Source organism: Typopeltis vanoorti, chromosome 18 (assembly GCF_054136105.1).
Source record: "Typopeltis vanoorti isolate ZY-2024b chromosome 18, IOZ_Tvanoo_1.0, whole genome shotgun sequence".
In the NCBI taxonomy this organism is placed as follows: domain Eukaryota; kingdom Metazoa; phylum Arthropoda; class Arachnida; order Uropygi; family Thelyphonidae; genus Typopeltis; species Typopeltis vanoorti.
Genome location: NC_143566.1, coordinates 68,398,427 through 68,423,393, shown reverse-complemented (window position 1 = coordinate 68,423,393; position 24,967 = coordinate 68,398,427).

The following is a 24,967-nucleotide window of genomic DNA, read 5'->3' as shown; positions in this document are numbered from 1 at the left end:
GATAAGCAAAAACAAGTAAAGAGAACGTCACGGGAGATGGGAGGAGGAGTTTAGTAAGAATGATTTGTTTTTATTTATTTATTGCGAGTCTCGATTACCAAAATGCTTTTCACTGTGCTTTTTTTTACATGATCCCACATCGTCTCTTAATAAAATGCAATTCATTTATAATATACGCATGTGGGTTAGGCATTACGAGTCACGAATATGATTTCTAATGTTCAAATATAATTATTACTAATATTCACAGTAGAGTTTTTATTGCACTGAACTCATAACTTCGATAAGAAATCACATTTCATTTGGCAGGAGTATAAAAATGGGTCATATACAAGTGTGCTACATTATCAAAGAAGTGTTCTAAGACTTTTATCACAGTTCAAGTTTGCATTCCTACTTGTGCCAACAACTAGACTACTTCACAGACAGCACTCATCCAATAATTCGACCTGTCATATGTATGAGATAGAGAGATAATGAGGGACTCTGAACAGGGAAATGGGACAGATAATATTTTCTGTCTCGAAGTTATCTGGAAATGGAAGTTTAAGAATTTATCTTTTAATCAATAAATAATTTGTGGTTATCTATGCAGGATTGGATTGTCAGATTATTTTATAAAAAAGTAACTAGCCATTATTTTTATAGTCTCAATTTTGATAATGATAGGTGGGTAATTCTATCTCAATGGCCTGTTATATTTGGTCAATACGCATGAGGTCCGTAACTGGTTTGTCTGTTTTGCAAAGGTTCGAGTTCTTTCCAACCGATGGGTGTCATCGCTACCGACTGTGCTGAGGAAATGCTTGCAATCAACATCTGTAATTGGGAAATATTTTTGTCATCATAGTAAATAGCTCTGTACTGTACAGCTGTTCATTTAATAGGACAAATAACATTGATGACATGGATAGCAACGAATCATAATGTCAAATATCAGCTCCCTGTAAAGCATGATAATTATGATGATACTAAATGTTCTGTTCTAATTGTTAGAATGGTAATTAACAATTTTCACTTTGAATAAACCTACTCGATTACGTGTCAGCGTTAAAGGCATGTCTTTCCAGATAAAGATCCTGACGGCTTTTAGCACGCAGTTTTGCAATTTACGTATACAGGATGATTCACCTGTCATAAAGTTTAAAGGCATATTCTACTCCTCAAAACTAATGAAAAGGTCCTAATATATATGATCGGAAAATTCGCATGTCCGAGATAAAGCTTTTTGTTTTGCAATGAGAATGCCACCAATCTGCATTGCAGAACAGGTTCCTGCAGCTGTTCATCAACATTTATAGGATAGATGCAGGAGAAATGTTTTAGCACTTGGCTAGAGGGACCAGAACAAGGAGTCATCCCTGAAGTTGAATAAAGGTGTGGTTAGTAGAGGTGTAAGGACTAGATTTTTTGCTTGGAGAGTTGTGAATGAGTGGAACGGGTTGCCAGAGTCAGTTGTAAGTGCTTTGTCTGTTAATGGATTTAAGGAGAGGTATGATAGATTTTGTGGATGGATTGGATCTCCCATGAGTCTTCGGACTCCATGGAGATACTCGTATAATAATAATTCCCCTGGGGTAAAATACAACAATCAGTTCAAATAACACCACAAATAAAAATCCACAGAATTTAGGTCAGGTGACCGAGAAGATCATGTAATTGGTTCACCTCGACCAATTCATCCTTCAAAATGGATTGGTCGAGGAAACCTTTGATCAGGCTTCACGACTAAGGTGGAGTTCTGTCGTATATAAATCACATGTTTCTCCTCCACGGCAAGGGAAGGTAATCGAAAACATAATGGAAGGTCGTCGTATGTTACGCTTTCGCGCAGGCCTACACATTTTACCGCGTAAGCTTCTGTAACCGATAATCCCGCGAAATAGGTTGGTTGCTGCTTATTCCCAGTAGTATCCCATGTCAGTCGAAGCGTGTGTTCACGGGGCCGGTTTGCCTACTTTGCGGGAGGAAAAATCCCAGGATAAACTGGGTAAAAACCCTGCTGTCCACGCCCAAGACCGGCTAACTTGGTTATGGGCTGAGAAAAATCCTTAATCTCCTCACGTCAATCGAACCTAGGATACTCCTTCCCCAGGCATATGGTTGCGAAGCGCATAGCCACTAGGCTAACCGCGCGGACAATGGAAAGTATTTACTAAAATAATGCTGGATCTGTCCGGGCGGTTAGCCGAGTGGCTGGTTGCTTCACAACCATATGCCTGGGAAAGGAGTGTCCTAGGTTCGATTCCCGTCGCTGACGTGAGGAGTTTAAGATCTTCCTCAGCCATAGCCAAGCTAGCCGGTCTTGGGCGTGGACAGTAGGGTTTTTCCCCAAATTTATCCTTGGGTTTTTCATCCCGCAAAGCAGGCAAACCGGCCTTGAGAACTCAACACTACGGACATAGGATACCCCAGGGCATAGGGCTGACCACCCTATCCTGTGAACGGTTTGAGGTCCGATGATTAATAAATCCTCGACACCGCAAGGTAAAAATGAAGATGAGATACTGGATCTAATATCCACTTGATTATTATTACTGCATGACACCTCCAGGGAGTCCAAGGACTCATCAGGGGAGGGCACTTACTTTTACACTCTCCGTCTCCACCACTCAATCCACCAATTATAACGAACCGCAACTACACCAACGACACCTACCGCTCACCTCCACTAGTATTTTCACAGACAGTCACAAACATCCATGCCCACGGCGGGATTCGAACCCGCAAATTTTGGCTGGAGAGCGGATACGCTAACCACTCGGCCCAACCAGGCCGTCTTAATATAATATTAAGCTTTTATAATAATGGAAGGTGTTTTCTAGCAAGGTTTTGCAAGAAGTCACCATACATAAGACTGCTTAGTGAAACAGAGGGTCCCATTACTTTGTCTAAGAAAAAAAAAAGGAAAGAAAAGAAATTGACTACCATTTATATCGAAATAAATAAAAATTGTAATTTTTGGGAAAGAAGCTAAGTAGAGATAAATAAATAAACGTAAACAAGAAAAGCTGTTGGATGCTGAGTTTTCTACAGATATGATATATTTATTGTTACTTGAAAAGACATATCCGTTGTCTAATGATCGAGAAAGGGTTTCTATCCAGGAAAAAAAAAAAAAAATCGCGACCTTTCATAAATTTGAATTTACAAATCTCAAACAAATAAAAGACGTCTAATTTATTGTAATTTTTATTTTAGCAGAATGACTATTGTATCATATAGATCATAGACGATTATTAAATCTTTATTACGAATTAATGAAACTATTTTATGACTCCAGTAAATATATGTCATTCGTCATTTCATACATTGATCTGTGTTTCTCTTCAATATAAGACAATAATATTATTATATCAAGTTCAACGAAACAGCCACAATAGACATTTTTTTATTAAACTTTGCCTCTTCGAGTTGGTTTTCTTAGAATGACCCCCTGTTATCAGATATTTCATTTAACGGGGAGAGGGGGGGGGGGATTATTATCAATAGCGAACGGAGACCTTCATGCTGTAACGAAGTTATATATATATATAACATTCTTAGAATGACCCCTGTTATCAGATATTTCATTAATTTAACGGGGAGAGGGATTATTATCAATAGCGAACGGAGACCTTTATGCTGTAACGAAGTTATATATATATATATATATATATATTTATTATTATTTCGATCCCATTTGATAACTTGTTGTTAAGTCAAAAATTATAGACAATTATTTCATTTTAATCTTTCTTCATTTAATAATTTTTTTTTTACTTTACTTCAGAATGAAAATAAATCAATCCGAAGTTTATAAACACTTCAAGAAACGTAAAAATGAGGAAGCAACTCATAATGAAGAAGTTACTTTATACGCGAATCAATTTCAAATAAGTATGTGTTATTACCAAAGAACCAATCACATATCTTAAAGCTAATTTTATATGGGAAAAAAAAAAAGAGATTATTGCAGAAATCTGCTCGGAAATATTCTTTAGAATTAGGAATTACTCGTATAACATCGAGAGAAATGAATCGAAAAATTATTTAAAAGTTTAAAAATTGTTTAAGCATAACGTGTTGATGATAGGAAGTTGAGTACATGTGAATCTGCGTTGCAAGTTTCTCTTAAAGTGATTTACGAAAGCAAAAGTTGTAAGATTGAGTTTGTTAAGTTTTAATTACAATATCTCAGCAGTGAAGCTTTTATTCACAAGGAAAATCTATTTATCAATACCCCAAATGTACGAAAATCATACAAAAATGGCAGGTATAACCGCGTGCATTACAACAGCATGGATTAGGAAGAATGGAAATAGGACCGAAGTAGCTAAGACAAGAGCCAATATATTGTCTGTTAGCTGAGTGTTCTCTGGCTCGTTATGTGGGGAGAAAAAAAAAAAAAAAAAAAAAAAAAAAAAAAAAAACGAAAATAGAGGGAAAATCATTCCATCTCGTATGAGACCGGATAACTTAGTCTTTAGTTGAAAAAGTTTCTTGGATCACACAGCCGTTTTCCTGATTATACTGTATGTTGGTTCACGTAACATCAAAAAACAAACAATGGAAATCTCATTACACTTTGAGGAAGTTGAGCGGTATTCAATATCAACCGATTACTGAAGTGAACCATACTTAAAAAAAAAAAAAAAAAAAACAGCATATTTGAATAGTTGGAACGAACAGTAGTTGCAACACGAAGTTGGAAAGACCTGGGTTTTAATCCTGTCCCCCATCGCAGATCTTTATAAGGGTTCCTCAACTAAAAGTTATTAGCCGGTCTCATACGGAAGTAGCAGGGCATTCTTTTTATCTTTGCGAAAACAGGAAAACCAGCTAGAAAAATACAAACAGTTAATGCTTCCGTAGCGCAATTGGAAAAACAACAGAACGTTGTGCTTTTCGATTGGAAAAGATTTGGGCTCGATTCTCGTCGTGACGAGAGGACTTTTTCATTTCAAGGTGAGTTTCTGAGAGAGCAGGGTTTTTATTCTCCCAGAAACTCGGGTTTTTCATCCCGCGTACACGCAAATCGGCCATCAGAACACACGCAATTTACAGACAAAAAATAATGTTGTTGCTGGTAGCAGTATCGTTGTGTGTAGGTATGAATTAAGTAGTAGAAGAGATGTGCCTAGTGGAATGGACTTCCACGATTGACTTCCCAAATTGTTGAGACATTTGTTCCATAATCATTACAATTTTTTTTTTTTTTAATGTTTCTGTCACAGAAAGTAAACTTGCTGGATCTAGCTCCTACTGATGAGACCTCAATAAAAGATGAAATCGGTCTGGGTAGTGATCCTTCCCAATAATGCATAGCAATATACACGTTCGAAAGGTGTATGCTTTGTATTATAGGATACCGAGGCAATTGAAGTCAGCAGCCTCTATATATAAATAGCTTAGTCACGAAGATAACTTCTGCGCAGACTTTCCTTTGAAATTGAAAAATCTATTGTATTTGAAATTTGTTTAATTTTTCTTCAATTTTAAATTATCCAAATTCAATGGAGACCTCGCTCCTTCTGGTTCCAATTTGAAAACGAACCCGTGTATGTTGAAATAAGATAAGTTTAAGATTAAATATTTCATTTATATATTAATCAAGACATATTTGTTATATTTCGTATTGTACAATTAATGGCGAATCATATTTGTACTTATTGTGAAAATATGTTTAACGTACTGATATATTTGAACAAGTTTTCTGTTGATTTTGTTAATAACATAAAATCATATATTTTCCTTAACCATATCTGGACAGACTCTACGTTTAGGGGAAGTTGATTTTTTGCTGAGCTTTATTTTCTCTTAATTAATTGATTAATATGAGTTAAACGAATTTTAAAATCATACAAATCTAGTAATGATAAAAATTTTATTTAATACGGAATGCGTAAACAACCCTACCAAATTATTTATCGAATTATTACGATTGCTATTAGCATTAAGTCCACTTGTTTACGCCTCGAAAACTAATCCAAAACCAGTCGTTTACAATTCTCTGAAACTCTTCCTGAATAACAAATTATAAGTCCCAGTTGCAAACATTTATTACGCCGCTCTGTGCTTGATATAATTTTTAACTGCTTTCGATTGCTAACGTATGTCAGTGTCTCACGCACGAGGAAAAATTTCAGCATGGTAGTCACAGGCTGCGACAGCCTACGGCAATCTGTTGACTCATAGTTTCTAGGAAGAGTCACTGCTCTCCTTTCGATTTAGCTTACGTCTGTCGGTTGTAAACTGCAACGCGGTCTCTTTTGTATTTATTTGTTTTTAGTTATAGGTGCAACTGCTGGACAAACGTTGATGACGAAAGCCTTCCAAGAAATGAAATGTAACTTTTCATAGATTTTTTATTTTTATTTTTTACATTATTTATTTCCCAAATGAAAAAAAAAAAAAAAAAACTCATTAATATGAAATTGCAGTAGTTCGAAATATTGACACACTGGTTTTCATGTTAAAGATGTTTTAGTATAATGAAATAAGCACAGTGATTAAAATATTTAATATAAAGAAATAAAACTTCAGAATAAAAACCGATACCATTTACGTTTAGAATGAGTTTAGTTAGGTATTTTCAAAATTGGTAAATATGAATACTGTCCGCTTTGTCATTTATTATTATTATTTTTTTAAGGTTCCATAATGTTTATCATACCTCATCTTAAACTGATTCAATGTTTGCACTTACCACCTCATTTGGCAATAAATTCCACTCACTAACCACTCTCCATGCAAAAAAAAAGTCATGCCGCACTCTTACGCACTACACCTTTATACAACTTTCACGAATGACCTCTTGTCTCTATCCCCCTTTCCTCCTTCAACTCTTTGAAAAACACCCCTTAGCAATTTATATATGTCTCAATCACATCGACCCTTCTTCCGCCTATTGAATAGCGTCTGTAATTTACATTCTCTCGACCTGTCTTCATAGTCAGTATTCCATAATCCCGATATTGCTTTTGTTATTCGCCTCTGAACTTTCTCCACAGCTTGCTTCTCACATAAGAACGCAGGTGACCAAATCGATGCTCAGTGGTCCAGATGTGGTCTAATCAATGCCTTGTACAGCAGAATGACCACGTCGTAACTATTATCTCTACTTGCCAGTGTTCTTCTTTTAATATCACAATTAATTTTTATTCTCGATATTTTAAATAACAGAAGAATTAAATTAATATGCTTATTCCCAAAATGCAAAATGATTGAAATATTTCTATTCAGCTAACTATATTAAATTATTATTGTTATTATTATTATTATTATAATGGTGTCTCCATAGAGTCAGAAGACTCATCGCGGGAGAGCCAATACGCATATTAGCAACTGAAAAATAAAATCTACTTAGCCTTATTGTAAAGTGTATGATGTTAAATCGGCAGAAGAAAGTTAGTTTTATTTATTTAGCAGATCTTCGATTTGAGTATGTTTTGATTAGAATTACGGTCGAAACAACCAAGGCCATGAAGCAAATATATTGATTATTAACTATCAATTTTTCGGTTAGTTTGCGATAAGAAAACTCCAAGTTTCTTGGAGGAAAAACAGACCCATCTCCGTCCAAGACCGGTTAACTAACACTTATTTAAAAGTAAGTATGAAACATTCCCCGTATAAAAGTTTAGCTTGATTTGAACTGAAAGAATGTAGCAACGTTATTGCGACTGCATCACCAAGAAGTTTAGTGTATTCTCTGGCTATACATGCATTTAACCGACAAAAATGCATTTGTGAGGTCGACTGGTATGTAAGTAAAGTTTTACCTTCTGGAAGATTTTCGACCTCACTACTCCAGAAGCTCGACCACAGAACATCCACAATTATTAATATTACCATAATATTTTGGATTAGGATATATACGAGGGAAAGCAATTGCAACTACTGTATATCCATATGTCGCTTTCGTTTATCCCTTCCAGCTAGAGTTCTTACCAGCCTTTATTATAGTCTATTTTTTTTTTTTTTCATATGAATTCCACGTAGTCAATTCTTTCTACCACAGAAAATCGACCATAAAACTCACACATTACAGATAATAATACGAATGTTGAGGTTTAGAGCCATGAACTGGTGCCAATTGTCTGACATACTCTCTTCTGAAAAAGCCTTGATTCATTGATATTCTGCGCTCACTACCAGTGAAAGTTGGCTGCCCACTGTCGTCTTCAAAGAGTCAGGACTAAAGGATCGCTACCTATTTCCCTTCGGCGAATAAAAAGAGTTACGGGATGTTTTTATTATTATTATTAGGAATTCAAAAGGGCATAATTGTTCGATGTATTCTCATGACACTGAAAAATAACCTTGGCTAGAAACACACTCACCTATTGATGATGGAGTTAAGACTAGCTCGCAATCGACTTAATAAAGCTAACACTAAAATAATGTCTCATTTTAGGAAATGAAATGGAGCGCGAGATGCTTTTCTTTTATGGTTATTATTTTTTAAAATACAGCATGTTGGGAGGACTTACCAACAGTAACAAAACAAACACTGAGTGTCCACTTTATCAGGAACACCTCCGTTTTTTCTAATTGGGGAGGTGTTCCTACTAAAGTGACTGCTGACTGTATTTTGTGTACACACAATGACAGAATCAGAGATTACACTCACAAATGCATAAACACATCGAATGTTAGTTGTCCAAGAGCAAGTAATCCCACCTTGCATTGTGCTTATCTCACAGATCAGCAGAAAATGCAGCTATTTTTGACTTGTGAATACAAGTTTTAGTTACCATGCAAAAGGAATTCAAACTTTGGTTGGAATGACAGCTGAAGTAACTAAGGTTATGAGACCAGTATATTATTCCAGTTAATTAAGAGTGTTCTCCGACAGATCTATTTTGTGCAATGAAAACATCATTCCTGAGAGAAAAACCTACCAGCACCTTCGTATGAGTCGCTAATTCGGAAATTCAGGGAAGAATGAAAACAGGATCCATCTAAACGACATAACATAGTGGTGTGGCATAGACGGTTAGACACTGGTTCAGTGATGAAGAAGTAGAGCAGGAGGAACTAGTCAGCAGATACAGACTGAATCGAGGCAATCTTTTTAATGTTAATTCATTTTTCAATAAATTATGAATTGTATGCTTTGCGGTCGACCGAACGTGTTGTGCACAAAGGGCTGTGAAGGAGGAGAAACTTTTCACATCAGAAATGTTACGAGTTAGAATCAACGTATTTCCCAGTATGAGTTGGTTTTATATATACTGAGAACTGTAGACGACCATTTGGATGACGTAGAATGAGAACAATCCAGAAAAGCAAGTTAACTGTTATCTTCTACTTGCAGGGTAAATTTGATTATTGGGTTTATTGAATCAAATTATGCTCTACAAATTCTAAGAACTGTCTGATAATAGACAGTTCTTAGAATTTGTCTTTTTATCTTTAATTTGTACTTTTATCTTTAATGGTTATAATACAAAAAATATCCATAAAATAATCAATAACTGTGGTCGTCGGCTTAATCCACCTCAAGAAGAAGTTATCAAAAATTGTATTCCATATGCCAAAGGACTTTAAGAAAAAATAACAGCAAGAGTACTTCGGCAAATTGACTTACGAATCTCTTTCCATCCAGTTCGAAAACTTAATACCTTCCCTATCTTTCCTAAAAACAAATATCCTCCTTCCTTATCCTGGAGTTTACAGAATCCCCTCTATTGCGGCTTGTTATTATGGACAGGCTGGTCGTTCTGCACAAATTCGTCTTGAAGAACATCAAGAATATATACTTCACTTTAAGAACACCATACAGCTGGTTTAGCAAACTACGCGTTATTTACAATACATAGAAAGCTATGAAGTACACATTCACATTTCAAATCTTAAAAAGATTACTTTAAACTTTTTCAATTTTGGGAAGTTATATTGACTAACACTCACCATTCACGTGTTCTGTAAATTGTAATTAATTGTTTATATTTAAAAATATTTCATTCATTTATTTTATTGATGTCTCATTTTAGCCCTTTTGGCTCTTTACTAAAATTCCAAAAGGCGATGCAAAATTATATAGGTAGATATTAAATCCATTTTGAAATGTAGAAACTATAAAAGTTTTAGTAAATACTTTTACGAACCGACCAAGAATTCACTTACAAAAAATACACCTCTCCAACATTTCAAGTTCCTTTGTACTCAACGAGAGTTTTTGCTCTCTTAAGGTTTCTGCCTGGTCTCTGAGGAGAATCAATCAGTTCGAAATAGCTGTCAGGCCAGTGAAACCTTATCAAAATGGACCAATAGAAAGCGAATATAAATAGACACTTGGGCAGTATTTATGTTTTCTAAGTAGTCCGCGTTAAGGCAACTCATGAATGCCGGTGAGTGTATTCCTGTAAGCTCTCTCCCTCTCTATGGTCAACTTAGTTTTATGAAACTTTCATAGTTTCTATATTTGGCATTGAAATAATGCTGGATCTAATATCCACTTTACTTATATTTTATTGCAATTATTTTTGGATATCTATTAATGCAGATGGAGCTCTTCTCCTGAAGCCGATAGTGCATATGATATCATGCACTTTCAATTGAATTGATGTTCTCCCCAGGACCGATCATCACGGGGATGCAATGCACCCGGGCCCCACGATCGAGTGGGTACAGTCGGTACACATTTGCGGAAACGTATGATATTTCGAATGTTTTTTTGTTTTTGTTTTCCTGTGTCAAAATCATTTGCAGGTAAGAGGTTTTACAATACGTTTATTTCGAATCCTTTAATTTTTACCTTTGAAAAATATTTTAGGACCCCAAAAGGTTTCTTGCACCAGGCTCCTTTATAGAGAAGGCCGGTCCTGGTTCACCCCCTCTTTTTTTTTTTTTTTTTTTTTGTGATTGTTTTCCTATAAACATATTGAAAATGGCTATGAAACAGCCGAAAATTCTATAAATAAAAATATTTAAAAAAAAAAGAGACTAAATGAATTTTGTTATCTAGGTTGATTCTTCTGATGAAAAGTCACAGGAAGTATGGGATACTGTTTCTTGTATGGCAGAAGGTGATTGACCATGATCGTTAATTCAGGGGCAGAAAGGAAGAATGATACCAAAAGTTCAGCTTTATCTTTAGTATCGTTCAACAATGACATCTTGACAAGGAAAAGCTGAAAGCATAGATGAGCAGCAAAGGACCAGAACGCACAAGTTTTCTGCTTTGAGCTCTTTCAGTCAGATTTGAATTATTGGTGGTGGTTTTTGCATTTGTTGTGTGCTGCAATGTACGAAAATGAGGCTGAGTCCTTGTGTTAAACCACTTGCAGGGTGCAGAAATTTCTCTGGACCACCTTGTCATACTTGTTAAACCATAAATTGGATTTTTTAATAATGAGAGGAACTCAATCAGAGGAGGTGTTTAGATCAGAAGAGTAGAAGCGATAGGTTGACCGAAAAAGAGCAGACGTTCTGAGATCAACTCATTTGGAGCTGTTAAAGACGCGTTAAAGAACTCAAATGGCTGAATGAAGATTGTAATACGGAGGATAAAACAAGTACAAGATTATGGTCTGAGTTGCTAAGAGGAGAAGTAAACATCTAAAGTATATTTGAAAGGAGAACTGATCAAGGAAAAAAATCCAAGGTGGTGGAAGAGATTATCTGGTATTATAATTGATAGATGGATGATTTGTTAGATCACAGCTACGTGAATATCCGAATCTTTTCTTGCGGATTGATCAGTGGAATTGGAAAAGGGAATCTCGTCAGTTGTGGACATTGAAGTTACTTGAGGATAAATGTTTCGATACATGGATTGCCCGTAACCAATCTTCAATGATAATGTCACAGAGTGGGACAAAGATATCTTAAGCCAGATAAGTCAAACCGAGGATTCCAGGTTTACCATTTTCCGGCATGATAAGTCAGACACAAGTGTCACCTTTCTGGTAGAGAGAATCATACAGCGTACCAGGGCCGCGCCAACATTGATAATTGAGGTGGTGTTTATGTTTGTTATATGCTACTAATATTGGTAAAGTGAACATGGCAATGATTTAAATTATTTTTTGCATTTTTTTCTCTTGTTTTATTGTTCGGGGTGGTGTCATGTGTGGGGGGGGAGATTTCACTAAAATTTGCTTCGACATGCTACAAACACATGATAAGCGATGAGTACTGGATGATTTATCAGGCTCCCCGCAATTATTAGGACGATTTATTGAAAGCTCTACTAGCGATTTCTGTAATATGTTGGATAAAAATGCTGAAATTCTGCCTCTGCTATTTCATGAAATGTTATTTTCTTGTTAGTAGCATTATTATGGAACCATAAAATTACACAAATAGAAAGTTGGTAATGAATGCAAGGTTTTTAAAAATGATAGTAGCAGAAAATATATATTTCGTTGAAATTGAGAGTAAAATAAAATAAAACAGTTTATCACACCTGCGCAACCCACGGATTTGCGTTATCAACCATTGTCACCTGCCTCTTACCAGTTCTCTAAGGATTAACTTCAGATGTTGAACCTCACCTGGCAAACATATGCAATTAGTGACCTCCTACATGGGAGTTCCAGGAGAGGGAAATGACTCAAAATTTGGAGCTTACGGCATAAAAGCAGTACCGCCCTTAGACTCGGGATAGAAGTACACATGTTCCGGTCCCCACACTTTAGATGGCCTGCACATCACAGACCTTTGATTCAAGCAAACAGGTTTTCTTCTCTATTCGAATAGAAAAATTAGAATTTTTTTTTCAACATTACTTCTTGTCTGAAATAGGCTAAAACTCAATTTCAGACAATTCCATTTAGGGTTACGAAGACGAGATGCGACAGTTGTCTATACCTTCGTCACCAACAAATCTAAAAATCGTTGTAAAAAATTAACCTCAACTACAGTGACGAAGAGGTTGAGTGTAGCTGTCTACAAAACATCAGGATTGAAAGAGTTCTGCCTACAGCCTCGGAGGAATGAAGAGGTATTAGAAGAGTTATAACTTTATATTTTCCTTCAAGTTTAATAAAATTTTCTTTAATATAAAAAATTTCAAGCTCAAAAACTAATCTAAGCAGCATTTTTTCCTGTGTTCAAAGGTAAGAATATAGTAAATGAACCCATTTTGAAATAAGATCAGTTTGTGATTAAGTATTTTTTTTCTCCCATTAAATATGCAACTGTAGTAAGTTAATAAAATAAATTTGCTTACACCTTTTAGAGATTTTAATACAACTGATGTACAATTATTTGGAGTAATTAATTGCATCACCACAATGAATATTATTTGTACATGTGGGAATGTATTCAAAGTATGATATTAAACATATAAAACATTCTCTGTTAAATGAGATAACATAAAAAAAAATACTGTATCTTCTCAACCATCGGCAGCACACAATGCGAGTACCCATTGGGCAGTTTGAAACGAGATGGGTTGTAGTACTCTAGTGTTTACATTTATTTATATGAATCTCACCCACTCAAGAAAGGCTGTAGCCTACAACATTAGTATTAGTACCATAGGTGCACTGGGAGTTAATTAATCCGAAATTTTGTTGTGATAACTTAATATGGGACTTGTTCAGCCACTTTAGACTTCATTAAACAGGATGGTGGTCTCGAGCCTAACGGTTAAATTTATTTTACACATTAAGGAGATGCAGCTCATCGATGAAAGGGTCGAATCATATCTGATAAGCACCTTTCGTCTCATTACCCTTGTAGCCTTGCGTGTCAACTACAAGCCACGTGATTACTAAATTTATTCTTTGCTCTATGTCATTCATTCTGATAATGCATTTGTCGCTTGTGACTCAAAACGTCTACTGCAGCTATCTCTGAGAAATTCCTGCGATTTATGCCTGAATCGTGCTACTTCTTTCATCTACCAAGCTTTGAGGATTAACTGAACTCGGTCTAGCTCATTCCGTCCTGAAACTCAACATTCTGCGGTCCTAGTCGTTTTGGTAACTCGCATGTTATCACCCCTCCAATGTTTATTTATATCCTAAACATTACGATGACTAAATCTTTGCACACTATTCTAGATGTGGTCTAATCAACGATACTGTCACTTTATTATTCCAACTTGTCAGTGTCCGTTACGCATTGGTTCTCATAACTTCAGTGCTCTGTACAATAATTCCAGATCGCAGTTCAGAAATTATATAGCTTATGCTATATATCCACTGTGCCATGTCATACATGCCTTTCATCAACTACTGGTCAATGCATTGGGCATTATGTCAAGTCAGCAAATCTGAGACTATATATTCCTTTCATTGTGCACTTGGTCAAGAGATAGGTGGCTGATTTGATAACTTACCACTAACTATTTCTGTCTGTTAACTTGTCTACTTGAATTACTATTTTTAACTTCGTTGTGCATCTCAGCAATTTCAAAATCGAAATCTTGCTATGCGTTTCACCAGTTTTGTACGTAACTCGAGCACTCATAAAAAAAAAAAACGGCAGCAAAGTCACATGTGTATGGTAAGACAATCTCATTACAAGTTGCCAGTGGCTAAAAAGAAGATCAACAACCTTCTAACACTTCCACAGAACCGGTGCCGCTGTACGCCTAAACACTCAATGAAAGCTGCATTCATAAATAGGCGCTTTCTCGAAGGCATACTGGAATTACTACGTATGTTGGGTTTAAACTCGTGCAGCAGGGTCAGCCTATTAGCACGTAAAAAATAATAAAAAACAAACAGTATTTGTCAGTTACTAGTTCCTTTCGTTAATAAAAAACTATTCGATACTACGGGTTGCTTTCTTACATCTTCCGCGTTCAATGGTTTTTTAGATTATAAGAAAATAATGCAATTTATAAAATACTGCAAGTGCATAAGCTAAAACATTTTTTAAGGATGATTATGCTAAATTTATGCTGAGAAAAAGTCATAATAGAATGTTGAAGTAGTGGCGGCTGTATTATCCGATGACAAATTCATTACATATGTATTCAATATTCGACGCTATTAATTAAAAAAAAAAAAAAAGCTGGATCTCAGTTACTGCTAGTCTTTAGCATTAATTCTTTTGCCAATATTGATATTCGATGCACTGTTATTAAATATCTCAAATCTGAAACCCCTTGCCACTATTTTTCTAGCATCTTTTTTTAATTTAACAATATGATAACCAATCATTCATTTAAAATTATACTAAAGTGATTACTTTTTTTAAAAAAATTATGCAATACTGTATTTTAAATGAAACTGGGTGCAGTAGGAACTACACTACCAACATGTAAACAGATAGGAATTGAAAAATCTCCACAAATGAGATTTTTCCAGATGCCAATTTAAATAAATAAATAATAACCTGCCACTCTGCTTTCAAACTTACAAGTTTGAATCCAAATGTGTTTCTTAATGAAGGCAGCATGGCCCTGGCCCATGTTTGGTCTCTAGAGCACGGTTCTCAGATTAGATACTTTTATCATACCATGGTAAATAGGACATACATATGCATATTTAGACTTATGTGTTGGTTACACCTATTACTATAAAAGTTTAGACTTAGTACAACAGGTTCTCTTGTATTGGTTGTAAACAGGTTCGATGTATTGGTTGGTGGATAGCAATGGCTGCTGATAGTGGTCTTCTGGTTTGTTCTGTTAGTTTTTGACTGTTTGGTAACTTCGTTCATTTTTTGACATCACTTATGTATTGGGTTCTTGGCAGTGGTGAGCTATGGAAATTTTAACAACGGGCTCGCATCGTCGAGAAAAAAAAAAGCCTGCCTTCCCTTATAATACTTATATTGCGACTTTGTAGAGCTTCTGACAGATATAATTCCTATAGGATATCAATCATTAACGCTAGATCTTTTAAAAATTGCAAATTGAGAAGTCGGTTTAAAAAGTCCTTATATTTATCGTTCGATGCAAAAATACTTGCATAAAGCTGGGTTATTTCTCCATCTCCACAAAGCAAGAGCCGTTCGTAAACTGGAAGCTGCCCATCGTGGTCCAAACACACGGCCTTTAAATTTTCGATGCCAAGGTCTTTTGCAATCGTATTTAATTCTCGTTGATTTTTTAGTGATTGATGATAAAAACATATAATTTATCCATAAAAATTTCAAAATGATTTATTTCTTTAATGTTTTTTTATCGAATCGTCTAATGCTAAGTGTAAACGATGAGCACAATGCCAAATGTTGGAAATTTTTGTAGAAGTTTGATTGCAACACCTGATTTGTTTCCTAACATTACACTAGCTCCATCAGAACAAAATGCAATGAGATGATTTTTTATATAGTTATCAGAAAATCCATATGAATTTAAAGTAGCAATTATAGTATCATGAATACATTCCATTGTGGTATTTTCTAGTTCTACAAGATTATTAAACAAGAACAAAGGGCTCGCGCGAGCCCCTTATAGCTCACCACTTGTTCTTGGTCTCCCTCTACTAGGTCTTCCCTTCATCATTCCCTTTGCAGTCCAGTCTGAGTGTCTTATTTCTCCTTTCTTCTGCCTCTTAATACCTCTTCATTTGTATCTCTTTCTGTCCATGCGATTTTCAGCATTCCGTGCCAACACCACATCTCGGACGCTAGAAGTCTTGATTTCTTTTCTTTTTTCCTTTTCCCAGAGAGTCTAATCTGTAGAGGCCCATACTCCTGACAAAGCTTTTAATAAAGTGCTTCTTTGTTCTCAATGACATACCTTTGGATGCTAATAGTGTTCCTTTCTTGTTAAATGTCTTTTTTTTTTTGCTTGTGCTATTCTTGTTCTCACAACTATTGTGACATTTATGATTTTCTCTCCATCCCTGGTACATTTCGTTATTCTCCCCCCCCCCCCCACTGATTTTCATCTTGCAACTTTCATTTAGGAGTTTATTCATCTCTGTAGTTCTTTTTCATTTTCTGCTATCAATGATATGTCACCTGCAAATCTTATTGTAAGCCTGCCACTGATCTTCATTCCACTGTTGATTTTTGAATTCTTTAAGAGCCTCTGATATAAATCTTAAGGTGAAAGTCCACATCCTTTCTTATTTTAGCTTCTTGTGACATTTATGATTTTTTGTTTTCAGGTATTGTGCATTTTAGTTTCGAGTATTCACAAATGCACATTAGGATAATATCTTTAATATTTTATGTTCTTATTCAATTCAGGTTGATTACTCTTAACCTTGAAAATATCTTGGTAACTATTGGGAATTAACCAGATAGATTGGCAATGAGCTATTAAACTCTCACAGTAACTGGTAAATAGGGTACAGGTTCTAATCTTTTGTGAACGGAATTTTGTGGAATAACAATTTTAAAAATGTTCCTTTAAAAAACGAATGGTAGATCTCTCCATGATGTTTGATATAATTCTGTAAACCATACTCATATTGCATGCGGAAGAAATATGAAAAAGCAAGCCAGGTCTTTGGTCTGTTCAATCTTCAGGTTTCCAGTAAGCAAGGTAATGGTAATATTATTCTGAGCAATGAAACTTATCCAGTACCTAGTGGAGCCATACCATGTACCACAAAAGTTGGCCTTTCCTGAGGAGTGTGGATGTCACACCTGAAGTCTTGCTTATCTTAGTTCACTCCTAGATAGTTTGCTCATTTTGATGGTCCAGTGTCTATTGTATATATCCAGGGCTAATGATGTGTCCCATCAATGTGAAGATGGTGGTGTATGACAGATACGACACTGTATATGAGCATCTTCTCTTGTTGCATGTCTCCCTGCCTTAACTTCAGTTCCTATCATCAGTTTTGTTGATGATAGTACACCTCATTTCTCTTCTTCATTCAACAAATCCTGTAGTGCTCAATTAATTCAAACTTCAATAATGCCTTAAACACTGTCCTGTCTTATTTCTTATAAGAAAAAAATATTCACTCCTTTCTTTTGATAGTATTCAGATCTCTAAGAAATCAAGATCAGATATTGCTTCTTGGACTGGCTTATATCCCACGACTTTCCTAGCACAAACACATTACTTCCACAGCCACCAAAAACCTTTTCTGGAAAAGTCTCTTCTGTTCAAGGTCGCTACTTCTTGCTAATATAACTCTTGAACACTAAATCCCAAATCTGTCTAACCCGAAAAATACTTAAAATCCAACCCTTAACATTTTGGTTCACCATCCCAAATGTGGTACATCTAGAATGGCAAACTGAAAATCTCCCTTAGAATAATTGTTGCTGTCAAGAAGAGGGCAACCCATTTAATAAATAACCACTTTCAGCTCCCTCATCTCACAGATGCCATGTTTCTGCATTATGTCTTTTATATAGGTATTTGCAAAAGTTACTGAACTGGCTACTGCCACTCCACTTTCTCTAAACATGTAAAACACACAAGTGCTTTGTCAACAAGCATACACAGTTCAGCTTGATAGCTTGCAATACCTTCCCCATACTGTTTTTACTAAGAACTATGTGGCTGCTAGCTGTTCAAGAAATATATTATATTAATAGATTCCTTCTAATCATTTGTCTGTAGACAAGCCAAAGATTAAATTATCCAAAAGAATTTAAATCTTGAACACAGGAAGTAGTAATAAGATCTATGCTCTAAGAATAGAACTGAATTGAAAAAGATGAAAAGTACTTTCACAATTACCATAACGAACTTGTAATTACGTGGAGGTTATGGAACAAAAACAAACTGCCAGAATAGATACTGTTCATTGGAAAATACCATTCTTATCAAATCTGGCTATGCAATATGAGGATATGGAAGTAGCAAATGTATATAAACTGTCACCAGCAGGACCTGTTAAAAGATGGGATTTCATATTTTGTTTGTGCTTATTGTATCCTTAATATATATTTATCACTGACATATTTTAAAGTTTTGTCAGTGATAAATGTATTAACTTCAAATTTTAGTTAGTTATATTACAAAACAAACTATCATCCATTGGTTTATGAATGACACCAGTCATATAGGCTCTTCACTACCCCCCCCCCCCTCTCACTTGGCCAGAAAGTAAATTATACCTGTCAATAAATTATATTCTTGTTTCAATACTTTACCCAAGCATGAATAAGCAAGGTTCACACATGAAATAATTATAATTGTGCTATAAGTTACTAAACTTTTGTAGGTGGGATTACATAAAATCCTTAAATTCCAACCAGTCAGGACAGAGGTATTACTTTGTATCATTTTGCCACTAAAACGTAACCTATTTAAACAACAATTTGACAAAGTAAAGATCCCAAATATCAAATTTCACTAAAATTCACCAGAGTAGAGCTATTAGATGGATAGGCAAATGAATTGAAGCTAATGAATTCACAGATATTTTGCAAAAAAAAAACCACATAAAAATTAATCCTATTTTACTAGAAACTTTTATATTCCCACTGCAATAATAATTATATGGAAATTGAAGAATTATGTCATGTGGCATCTCATTAGTAACTTATAATTCAGTTCATACTCCAAACCAATCATTTATATGATTGATCAACACTAACAATGAGCTAGAAGGTGCCAGCTTCTTATCATTGTGATCAGTCACAAAGATGGCTAGTTTCGAGTTGCTTGTGAGTGACTGGATAGCATGTGATTTACTGTATTTCCTTATTCTTTTTCTGAAATAATATGCAGAAAAATATTGCTTATCCAACTTGATATGATATGATGTTATGATGCTCTAATTTCTACATTTTAATTACTATTTCAGCTTTCATAATATGATTCTACTCACATTACACTATCTTATGGTAGACTTCATATTTCAGAGAATATAGCAATGCGTTTCCACACATTTACCTATATGATTTCAATTTATCTGAAATTAGATTTAAAGATAAACAAGGACTTACAATTTTTTACTGCACATTTTCTTCTGAAGGAAAGATTTCAGAAGAAAAATATTTTTTTTCGAATTTGAACCTATTTAAAAGAAAAACAGCTATACATATGTGCAAAGCTAACCAGAAACAACACTTATCAATTTTGAGATTAAATTTTATATTATGTAAAATAAAATGTAACCATTTCAAACCTATCAATTCATTTTTCTTTAATGGGGAAAAAAAAAAAATCAAAAGTTTGAGAGATGGAATTCAAAAGATGGGAGGGGGGGTATGAGTTGAGAATGACATTAATAAATGAGAACATATTTCTGGAAGTGGATTAAAAAAAACAACTCGTCTTTAACCAGTAAATGATCTTTACACCTAAAGCAATAAATTTTATGATTTAAAGACATGTGATGCACATTTATCAATATTCTTGCCAACCTGTTTAGCTGAAATATTAGAACCTTCAAACGACATCTAGTAATGTACTGTGAAAAATTATTTATTTTGTTTTTCTAGTACCTTGCATATCATGGCAGCAAATTTTTTTCAGCTTGATATTTTTATTCTTGCATTGGACTAACGAGTTATATTCACCATCCTACACACACACACACCATATTTTTCCATGTATAAGACAATACTTTTTTCTAAAATTTTTAGACCAAAAATTGGGGGTCATTTTATACATGGGGGGGGGGGGTGTAACTGGATGAGAGACCGAAAGTTGCTGTGACGAAACTGCTGGTACCTTGTCTCCACAAAGACTTCCGCCAATCACTAGCCTTTGTTAACTCTGTCGATTGATGTCTGTGAAAGCATTCATATGTATGCAACTTGTTGGCGGGGTAAGTTAATTTTTTTAATTTATTAACAATATTTTGAGCACTAACCCATAAAAATGTCCAAAATTAAAAAACAATGGTCATATTCTTCAAAATTCAAGTTAAAAATCATCAATTACACAAAAGAACATGGAAATAAAGCTTCAGACAGTTCGGACCTCCTCCCACTGAGTGTATGATTAGACTGTGGAGATGTTTAAAATATCGATTTCTTAATTTTGGGTTCGAAAAGTAAGGTTTGTCTTATACACGAAAAAATACAGTGTGTGTGTGTGTGTGCATATATATATATATATATTTATATATAAAAGGGATCTTAAAGAGAATCTTTTGTGGAATCCCTCTTCTCCCAACAAAATAAATAATTTTTGGGTTTCACTCTCGTCATGAAGAGGGGAATCCTTATATGGGCTTTTTCAACTGAAGGCGAGTCAGCCAATCTCATACAGAGGTAACAGGTGTTTTTTTCTCCGAAACTAAGGTTTTTCATCCCATGTACAGAAAAATTGTCCTTTAGAACGCATGCAATTTACACGGAAAAAAAAAACCGTTGTTGTTGGTGGTGATGATGAGGGTAATAGATGATGTTGATGGTAGTAGTGGAGAGGGCGAGATATATTTAGTGAAGTAGAGGCACTCCCAATATGAGTCCTTGGACTCCATAGAGGTATCACGTAATAATAATAATAATGTAAGCTTGAAATGAGGGAAGAAAAAAAAATGACAATTGCATGATATAAAATTTTTAGTAGTAATTTTGATGTTTGCCACTAAGGCTTTGTCACCAAATTATAATTTTAAGAGAATGAATTGACATGAGACATGTCAATTCATTCTCTTAAAACCAGAAACCATTTACAGCTTAAAATTAACAGCAATCTGTTTTAGGGAATGTGAATTAAAAAGAATAAATTTATTTAGAATTATGAAGGAATTATATGCTTAAAAAAACGTTTTAGTAGTAAATTCTTAAGATTGATTTTTTTTTTTTTTTTTTTTTTTTTAACAGAGTTCAGCATATCTTACAATGTTCTAAGATTTTTAAAAACTTCATAACAAAAATTCCTTTTTCTAGTCATCTGACAAAAGACTGCATATGATCATAAGTAACTCCAATAGTGCAGTCAGTTTCAATGATGTCCTTTGGTTGGAAAGAACTGAGTATTAATACTGTCTAGGACATGAAGAACTTAATCAAGAATTTTTAACTGAAGCTGAGTTAGCTAGTAGGCTCATATGGAGGAAGCAGGGTTTTTTTCTTCCCAGAAACTTGGTTAGAAGAACATGCAAAATTTATAGACAGAGGATACTATGAAAATAAGAATTAACTGCTCTGTTCTGCCAAATTTGGTTTTGAAAGCATGAACTGCCTATAATAGAAAATGCATTGTGAAATAACATTCATGTATAATGACACCATTCGTTATCACAACTTGAGTCATTTTTAGTATATATACTGTAGACAATTTTGTTCTACCCATTTCTGAGGTAAAAATGGTCCAACTAAAATGAAGAGTCAACAGTGAACCAATTACTAATTTTCATTACATGTCATCAAGCCTTCTAGAGAGGACTTACTGCAATTATCATTTTGAATCGTCTGCTGCTGATGATGCAAAGGTGGTTAACATAATAATTACGAGGGTGGTCTGAAAAGTTCTCGGCCTAACAATGAAAAAAATGAATTCATAATTTCAAAATTATTTTTTTTTTTCAACATTATCTCCCTTAAGACTAATACATTTATTCCAGTGATGCTCCAGCACCATCATCCCGTCCCTATAGTGGTTCTCAGTAAGATCTGCAAAATACCCCTCTACAGCTGCAATCACCTCTTGATTCGAAGAAAAATGCTGACCAGCGAGGAAGAGTTTTAGTTTTGGGAAGAGATAGAAGTTGGAGGGAGCCAAATCTGGGGAAGAGGGTGAATGTTCCAACAATTCATAGTGCAGATCCCTTAATTTTCCCATTGCCAAAACACCTTTGTGGTCAGGTGCACTGTCCTGATGAAAGGTGATTTTCTTCTTCTCCAAACCAGGTCTTTTCTCATGAATTTTTTCTGTCTAGTCTGGTTAGAAGATTGGGATAATATTCCCCAGTTATTGTTTTACCCGTTTCAAGATAATTAATAAACAAAATGCCTTTAGCATTCCAAAACACCAATGCCATGACCTTTCCTGCTGATGGAACCGACTTTGTCTTCTTTGGCACTGAACAACTGGCTTCTGTCCACTCTTTTGACTGTTGTTTGGATTCTGGTGTGTAATAGCGAATCCAAGTCTCATCCATATTAATAAATTGATGCACAAAATCAGTTTTATTCTTGTTAAAATGCTCCAAGCACTGATCAGAGATTTTCATGCGAGTGCATTTTTGATCTGCTGTGAGCAAGCACAGCACCCATCTTGCGCAAAGCTTTATCATTTGCAATTCTTCATGAAAAATATATCCTCGTTGTCGTCCGGTAGCATCCTCTAGCAAGAGGGTTGCAGCAGATGAGCAGCTTTTCTCCATTTCTCTCTGTCTGTTGTCTCCGTCATTCTTAAATCAGTCCATTCCATGATATCATTGAACCGCTCTCTAGTTGGTCTTCCATATCTTCTCTTCCCCTCAACTTTCCCTTGTAATATAGTTCTTATAATACAGGTGTCCTGAAGAACCTCTCAGAAGATGTCCTGCAAATCTGGTCTTTCTTTGCATAACATTCTTGAGCAGTGTTCTTTCCATCCCAACTCTTCTTAAAACTTCTTGATTTGATATACTCTCTATATAGCTAATCTTTTCCATCTTTCTATAACACTACATTTCCAATGCATTAATTCTTTCCATATCTCTCTTTCTGAGTGTCCATGACTCACTTCCATAACTTGCAATACTCCAAACTGTTGCTTTAACTATTCCAACTCTAACACCTATTTTAATATTCTTGTTTATTAAAATTCTCTTCATTTCCATAAATGCCAATTTAACTTTGCCTATTCTATTTCTAATTTCCAACTCTGAAGTTCCTTTCTCTGAGATCCAGCTACCTAAATATTGAAATCTATCCCCGTCTTCTAAAATCTTTCCTCCACATTTTATCTTTACATTATCTCCTATTTTTCTGCCCATTATCATTATCTTGGTCTTCTTTGTGTTAATCCTTAGTCTGTATTCTTTACAAGAGTTTTCAATTCTTTGAACAATTTCTTGTAATTCATTTTCACTTTCTGGCATCACCACTACATCAACTGAATATCTTAAGTTATTAATCATTCTTCCATTTATTTTTATTCCTTCTTCTACATCCTTAAGCGCCTCTTGAAGCATCTGTTCACTATAAAGGTTAAACAATAATGGTGATAACTTGCATCCTTGTCTAACTCCTCTCTCCACTGGGAATTCTCCTGTTTCTTCTCCATTTACACATACTGATGCTGTTTGTGACCAATATAATCTCTTTAAAATTTCCAAGTCATAAGAGTCAATATCTTCTAGAATGTCAAAAAGCCTTTTATGTTTCACTGTCTCAAATGCCTTTTCAAAATCTAGAAATCCCCAAAACAACTTTCCACCATGGTTTAGTGTTTTCTCCCCAATAATTCTTAGACAAGTTATAGCCTCTCTAGTTCCTCTGTTGATTTGGAATCCAAACTGTTCCTCATTCATTTCTTTTTCTATTTTATTCTTAATTCTCTCTAAAATTATTTGTGCCAGAATTTTTGCTCTGTGAGTTATAAGACATCGTTCTAAAATTGTTACAGTCTAAAACTCCCGTCTTTTTTGGAATGGGGATAAAAATTGATCTTCTAAACTATTCTGGTAATTCTTGTCCCTCATAAATTCCGTTAATAATTTGCCATAACACTTCCATACCTTTTTCACCTATATTCATTATAAGTTCTATCTGTATACTATCTATTACAGGGGATTTTCCTTCTTTCATGTTTTGAATTGCTATATTCAATTCAAATCCCTCATGATGTACAGTCTCTGCCCACTGCTCTTTCATTTGATTTTCTCCTCTTTCTCTGTCTTCATAAAGTTTACTTACATATTCTTCCCATCTCTGTAATATCTTTTCTTTTTCTATCAGAATTTTGCCTCTTTCATTCTCGACTGCTCCAGTCCTTTGCATCTTTCTCCTTCCTGTCATCATATTAATGTTTTCATAAACACCTTTTATGTCATTTCTTTCTGCCTTTGCTGTTGTATCTTTACTTATTTCATCTAACCACTCTTCCTTTTTATCTCTCTTTGTATCGCCCTACTCAAGTCTTTATACTGCTTTTTTTTTCTCCTCTGTTTTACTATTAACTAACTTTCTTTTTTGTGTTATTTTCCTCAAGATATTGTCTGTCATCCAAGGTTTCTTTCTTTTCTCTCTCTCCTCTTCTTTTTTTGGCTAA